This window comes from Ranitomeya variabilis, chromosome 3 (genome assembly GCF_051348905.1).
Source record: "Ranitomeya variabilis isolate aRanVar5 chromosome 3, aRanVar5.hap1, whole genome shotgun sequence".
NCBI classification, from domain to species: Eukaryota; Metazoa; Chordata; class Amphibia; order Anura; family Dendrobatidae; genus Ranitomeya; species Ranitomeya variabilis.
The window spans coordinates 731,102,456-731,109,235 of NC_135234.1; positions in this window are offsets into that span (position 1 = coordinate 731,102,456).

Sequence of the window (6,780 nt, forward strand, 5' to 3'; positions counted from 1 at the left end):
TAAAAATATTTTTTATTATTTCATCTTTCTCTGAAATGCACGGAGAGTAATCTATTAACAGATGTAGAGGAAGACAGACAAGATTTTTTTTTTTTTTTTCTTAACTACAAACTTAAAGGCAGTCTACATTTTTAAAAGGTTTAAAATAAAATCAAGATAAAAAAACAAGGGTCATAGCGTTGATTCTTCTGGTTATGGTGCATATTGTGGTTGGTTGTATCGGGACGATTGTTGCAGTCGTCGGTGTCTTTCTTTGTGCGATTGGGCGGGGAGTGCTTGTGTTCGTTGGGATTTGGCATTTTGTATCGGGCGGTTTGCCAGGTGCGTTTCTTGTTGAGGCTCGTTGTGCGAGGCTTATTTTTTGGGTTTTTGTTTTCCGTTGGGTTGCTCTTTGGGCTTCTCGTTAGGGATTGTGGTGGTGGTCGTCTGGCGGAGGCCACTGGGGTTGTGGCTTTTGTGGGGGGTCGGTTGAGTGTCATTTGAGCTAGTGTTTGAGTGCTGTCGTGGCTAGGATGGGATTCAAGGATTCAAGCCTTTGTTCCTCTCAGAAGAGCCATCGTGGATCTCATCATAGCCTGTGAATCCACTACATCATCGGCAACCGGCATTGCATCCGCTGTTGCGCATGCAGGCACCTACCTCAAAATGGCCGGTCTCACAGGATTCCAGATGGTGTGCCAGTTTGTAGTGCAAGCCAAGTCGCCGATATTGGCCACAGGAGCTTGTAGGGCAGAGGTTAATTTCTTTGTCAATCTCATGAAAACATACAAGAATTTGAGAGAAGATGCTCCATACCTAAAGTTCTTGAGTCACCCTTTCGGCAGCAGATTCAATCCCCACAATTATGAATTCTTGCATTCTTTCGCAGTCGGTTACGCCACTTATGTGCTGCCATCCATGTCCGGATATATCAGTGGAGCTTATGTCAATGAACATGAGTATTATAAGTTGGGAATTGAAATGGCAAATAGAACAATCGGCCAAGGGAATGCAGCAGCATCTCGCGACTTAGGAATTTCCGATGCTGAAATGAAAGTCTTCAGCGAAGCCCACCGTGCAGTAGCACTTCGCTCCAATATAAGAGAAGGTTCTTATGGCTTCGGGTTGTTCGAGTAACTATTAATGTTGAGAAAAGGAGAAATAGATCACTTGCACACAACAGAAATCACAAATCCCATCCTAGACAGACAAAAGTTTGACATGACCACCACATAAGACAGAAACCACGGCGCAGCCGGCGTCTAAATTAGGAAGAAAAAGCCCAGTTGCATATTTGTTGTATATCAGAAGGGAGTTGACATATACAAGGACAGGGGTACGTAAACATAATGCTGCAAAAAGCAAGAATAATTAAGGAACACAATAAAAGAGAAGGCACAAGGATGATTAATCAGAAGCAGCTATGAAGAGAAAAGACCAACCAGATGGGCAACAAAGAAATAACCTTAAGTCTTTCACCATATGCCCTGCTGACCAGAGGAGCACATCATATGGACCACCACATACCGTCCAGTTTGAACTCAAACAATTGCTCGCAAGCGGAAAGCTATGATAGCAGATGTTTTTTCTGAAATATCGCTTCAACAAATGTATCATAGGTCTATGGATTCAGAGAGCGAAAACAAAAATTTAGTTGACCTTGGCAAGCTCAACCTTCATTCGTATATCTCAAGATTCTAAAGAGTGCGGAGAAAATAGTGTTTACAAATAAATTTACGGTTACTTCAGCTATGAAAGCAGGGAGGAAAAACAAAAATTTAGTTGAACTTGACTACTCCAATCTTCTGAAACTGAGAAAATTGTGTTTCCAAATGACGAGTTTACTCTTACTTTAGCTTTGGTTTCACATACTAAAAATAAAAAATTTAGACAAGCCAAACCTTCTTAACTATTCTTTAGATTTGGAGAAAATCATGTTTCCAAATGATAATTTTACTGTTACTTCACCTACGGATTCGGACAGTGAAAACGAAAATTTAGTTGACCTTGATAAGCCCAGCCATTTTTCAAATTCCTCCGATTCTGTGAGTGAGGAGAAAAATGTGTTTTCAAATGATGAATTTACAGTTAGTCTAGTCTACCTAAAACAAATCTCAAGGAAAGCAATTCTGGTTTTTAACAAATTCTGATTAAATCAAAGGTAGTAGTACAGCACGAAAGGTGGAGCAATGGTTCTCAAGAATATCTACGATACTTAGTTCATAACTGGTCGGCAGGCTATCCTACTGTAAATGGGAAAATAAAATATTTTTTTATCTCATCTTTCTCTGAAATGTACAGTACATAGTAAGATATTAACAGATGTAGAGGAAGAAAGACAAGATTTTGAGTACTAACAGAAAATGTGCAATCTGCATTCAAACAAAATTTGACAGGTGAATAAGTATGGGCATCCTTATCATTTTCTTGTTTTAAATACTCCTACCTACTTTTTACTGACTTACTAAAGCACTTTTTTGGTTTTGTAACCTCATTGAGCTTTGAACTTCATAGCCATTTGACAGGTGAATAAGTATGGGCATCCTTATCATTTTCTTGTTTTAAATACTCCTACCTACTTTTTACTGACTTACTAAAGCACTTTTTTGGTTTTGTAACCTCATTGAGCTTTGAACTTCATAGCCAGGTGTATGCAATCATGAGAAAAGCTACTTAAAGTGGCCACTTGCAAGTTGTTCTCCTGTTTGAATCTCCTCTGAAGAGTGGCATCATTGGCTCCTCAAAACAACTGTCAAATGATCTGAAAACAAAGATTATTCAACATAGTTGTTCAGGGGAAGGATACAAAAAGCTGTCTCAGAGATTTAACCTGTCAATTTCCACTGTGAGGAACATAGTAAGGAAATGGAAGAACACAGGTACAGTTCTTGTTAAGGCCAGAAGTGGCAGGCCAAGAAAAACATCAGAAATGCAGAGAAGAATGGTGAGATCAGTCAAGGACAATCCTCAGACCACCTCCAGAGAGCTGCAGCATCAACTTGCTGCAGATGGTGTCCCTGTGCATCAGTCAAATATACAACGCACTTTGCACAAGGAGAAGCTGTATGGGAGAGTGATGCGAAAGAAGCCGTTTCTGCAAGCACGCCACAAATAGAGTCGGCTGAGGTATGCAAAAGCAAATTTGAAGAAGCCAATTTCTTTTTGGAAGAAGGTCCTGTGGACTGATGAAACCAAGATTGAGTTGTTTGGTCATACAAAAAGGCGTTATGCATGGCGACAAAAATACACAGCATTCAAAGAAAATGCTGAGGAGTATCATGGCTCTTTGAGTCCCCCTCTGCACAGATCAAAGTTAATGGCTCTTTATCAGACTCCATGCACATACGAAACGGCACAAGGCCCTTGTTGTATATATTAACTATGGAAAATTTGGCCAATGCAATCCGTAATAATACATCTATAAAAGGGGTGAAGATCTTCTCAGAAGAACATAAGTTGGCAGTTTTTGCTGACGATGTGCTCATGTTTATTACTTCCCTATAACCACCATTCCAAATATTTTATCGGAACTGCATTGCTTTGGTCAACTGAGCAACTTCAAAATAAATTCCCATAAATCTGAAATACTAAATATCTCTTTATCACCCGCACTAGTCTCTCAGTTACACTCCTTCCCGTTTAAATGGCGTACTGATTCCCTTAGATATCTGGGTATAGCCCTAACTGCCAAGACGTCACAACTATATGAAGCCAACCATAAAATGGCCCTTCGTAGAGCAGAACTTGATCTGGAGAAATGGAATAGATTGCACTTATCCTGGCTTGGGAGGATCAATACGATAAAAATGGATTTATTACCACGTCTACTTTATTATTTTCAGACCATCCCTATGGTCCTGCCCGCCTCCTTTTTCTCCAGACTCAAGACAGCAATCACAAGATATATATGGTCGGGCAGGCGTCCTCGCTTGTCGTACCAACTATTAAGCAGATCTAAACAAGCGGGAGGATTGAGCCTCCCTAACTTTCTGCTCTATAATTACGCCTCCCTCGGAACCTGTCTTTTAGATCTATACCATCATAAACATAAAATAAAATGGGTGGACTTAGAATCAAAGATCTCAATGAACAATCCCAAAGCAAGCATTTGGCAGAGTGGAAATATAAAAGCTCAGGGGGGGAGCCTCCCCTTTCTCACGAGAAATCTGAGCCTCTTCGTTAAACGCAATAATCGAAAGCTCAATCTCATCCACACCAGGCCCACTAACCCCGATTTATGACAATCCAGATTTCCCTGCAGGTTTACATAAAGTTGCATTCCTACATAAACACAAAGATGGCCACCCGATAGTCTATGATTACATTACTCAATCTTCTATAAAACCCTTGCAATTCCTCTTTGGGGGGGCAGAGCCTCCCCCTGGGGTATGGCTTTTTTATGAACAACTTAGAGGCTATATACTCAAAATATAGAGACAGGTTGATCTATTTAGACCACTTCCTTCGAGTCAGCATGCTTGGATGGGGACCCTCCATCACACACAGTATCACTTTTATATAAAATGTTTCAGGGGTATCGGATGTCTACATTTGACCCTCCAGTTTTCTTCTTGAAATGGGAAAACGACCTGAATAAACCATTAACGCTAGAAGACAGGAATAAGAGTCTCCTCCACACGTTCAGATGTTCATTATGTGCAGATTACCAAGAGAGAAGTTATAGATTGTTGACTCGTTGGTATAGATGCCGAGACAGTATTAATATTCTGTTCCCCACTACCCCAGATACGTGTTGGAGATGTTGGAAGGAGAAGGGATCGTATACACATATTTGGTGGTCTTGTCTACACATTAGGGGTTTCTGGGAGGCTGTTTTCGATCTCCATATCAGATTATCTCTTCATAAGGTCCGGCCTACAATGGAGGTGGCTCTGCTGTCTATTTGTGATCTCTCCATAGCCAAATTTAAGAGAGGCCTTCTAAGACACTTTTTGACAGCTGCACGCAATCTAATACCCCGTTACTGGAAGCAATTGAATTCCCCTTCAAGATCTGAATTTGTAGCAGAACTAAACCATGTCTTTAGAATGGAACAATTGGTTGGCCAGGACACGGGAACTTTGGATAAAGTACTAAACATATGGACTCCTTGGATAGTGTTTAAAGAGACCGTAGAACTAACTACTTGGCTTGGCTTGTTTAGGGAATATACTATTGATACCGTCATACATTTATCTTTTGGGCGGTGGAACAAATGTGCATTAATACTGACAGTTGAGTTGGACGAGACAACGGAAACCATACCCTCCCTTCCTATCCTATTTCTTCTTCTCTCTCTGTTCACTTTCACTTTCTCTTCTATTAATCATAAAGTTGGTTTAAATTACATTATGGTTATGTTTAGTGAAACAATTTGGATACCTTTACCCCAATATCACACTTAAATCTAGTTCACAGAATGGGTCTCGGAGAATTGGAATCTTACTAACCATGAATCCCTTTGCTAATAGTTAGATTTTTTCATGGTTAAGGGGTAGAGCGTTCTTGAGTTCGTGTTCTAGAACTAACTTAATGATCTCTGATTCTCTTATGAAAAATTTCCAGAATAGCTTTTATACTAAAGGAGCCAAAGGAGCCACTACACAGGCTTATGTGAAAAAAAAATTTATTGTATTTTCTCCTGAGTTACAGAACTAGGAAATGTCAAATGTTATTATGAGTAATATCTGTTTGCTATTATCCTAATTTAAAATGTATCTTTATTTGCGATTTCATTTAATAAACCTGATTTACACAAACAAAACACAGCATTCCAAGAAAAACACTTGCTACCCACAGTAAAATTTGGTGAAGGTTCCATCATGCTTTGGGGCTGTGTGGCCAATGCCGGCACCGGGAATCTTGTTAAAGTTGAGGGACGCATGGATTCCTTTCAGTATCAGCAGATTCTTGACAATGTTCATGAATCAGTGACAAAGTTGAAGTTACGCAGGGGATGGATCTTTCAGCAAGACAATGATCCAAAACACCGCTCCAAATCTACTCAGGCATTCATGCAGAGGAACAATTAACACTGTTCTGGAATGGCCATCCCAGTCCCCAGACCTGAATATCATTGAACATCTGTGGATACCTTTGGATCATTTGAAGAGGGCTGTCCATGCTCGGCGAACATCAAACTTAACTGAACTGTAGGGGTGCCCAAACTTTTTCATATAACTGTACAAGGACAGGGGTACGTAATCATAATGCTGCAGAAAGGAAGAATAATTAAGGAACACAATTAAAAAGAGAAGGCGCAAGGATGATTAATCAGAAGCAGCTATGAAGAGAAAAGACCAACCAGATGGGCAACAAAGAAATAAACAGTCTTTCACCATAAGCCCTGCTGACCAGAGGCGCACATCAAATGGACCACGACATACAGTTCAGTTCCAACTCAAACTATTGCTCGCAGGTGGAAAGCTATGAAACTGGATAGGATTCAGAGAGTGAAAACAAAAATTTAGTTGACCTTGACATGACCAACATTTTTTCAAATGCCTCAGATTCTGTGAGTGAGGAGAAAATCGTGTTTTTAAATAATGAGTGTTAGCTTTGTCGTCTACTCAGTATCGAGTTGAATCTCTTCAGCATATCATCCCGAGACGAATGGGTTGGTAGAGGGCCAACCAGACCCTGGTCACATATCTACGATTTTGTTTGCCAGGCAGGATGACTGGGCATCCTTGCTACCGTGGACTCCACCGGTCAGACTCCATTCCTCCTTAATTACGGCCAGCATCCGCTTGTCCCTGTGCCCATGCCCGTGTCTTCTGCCGACTCCAGGGTAGCAGACTG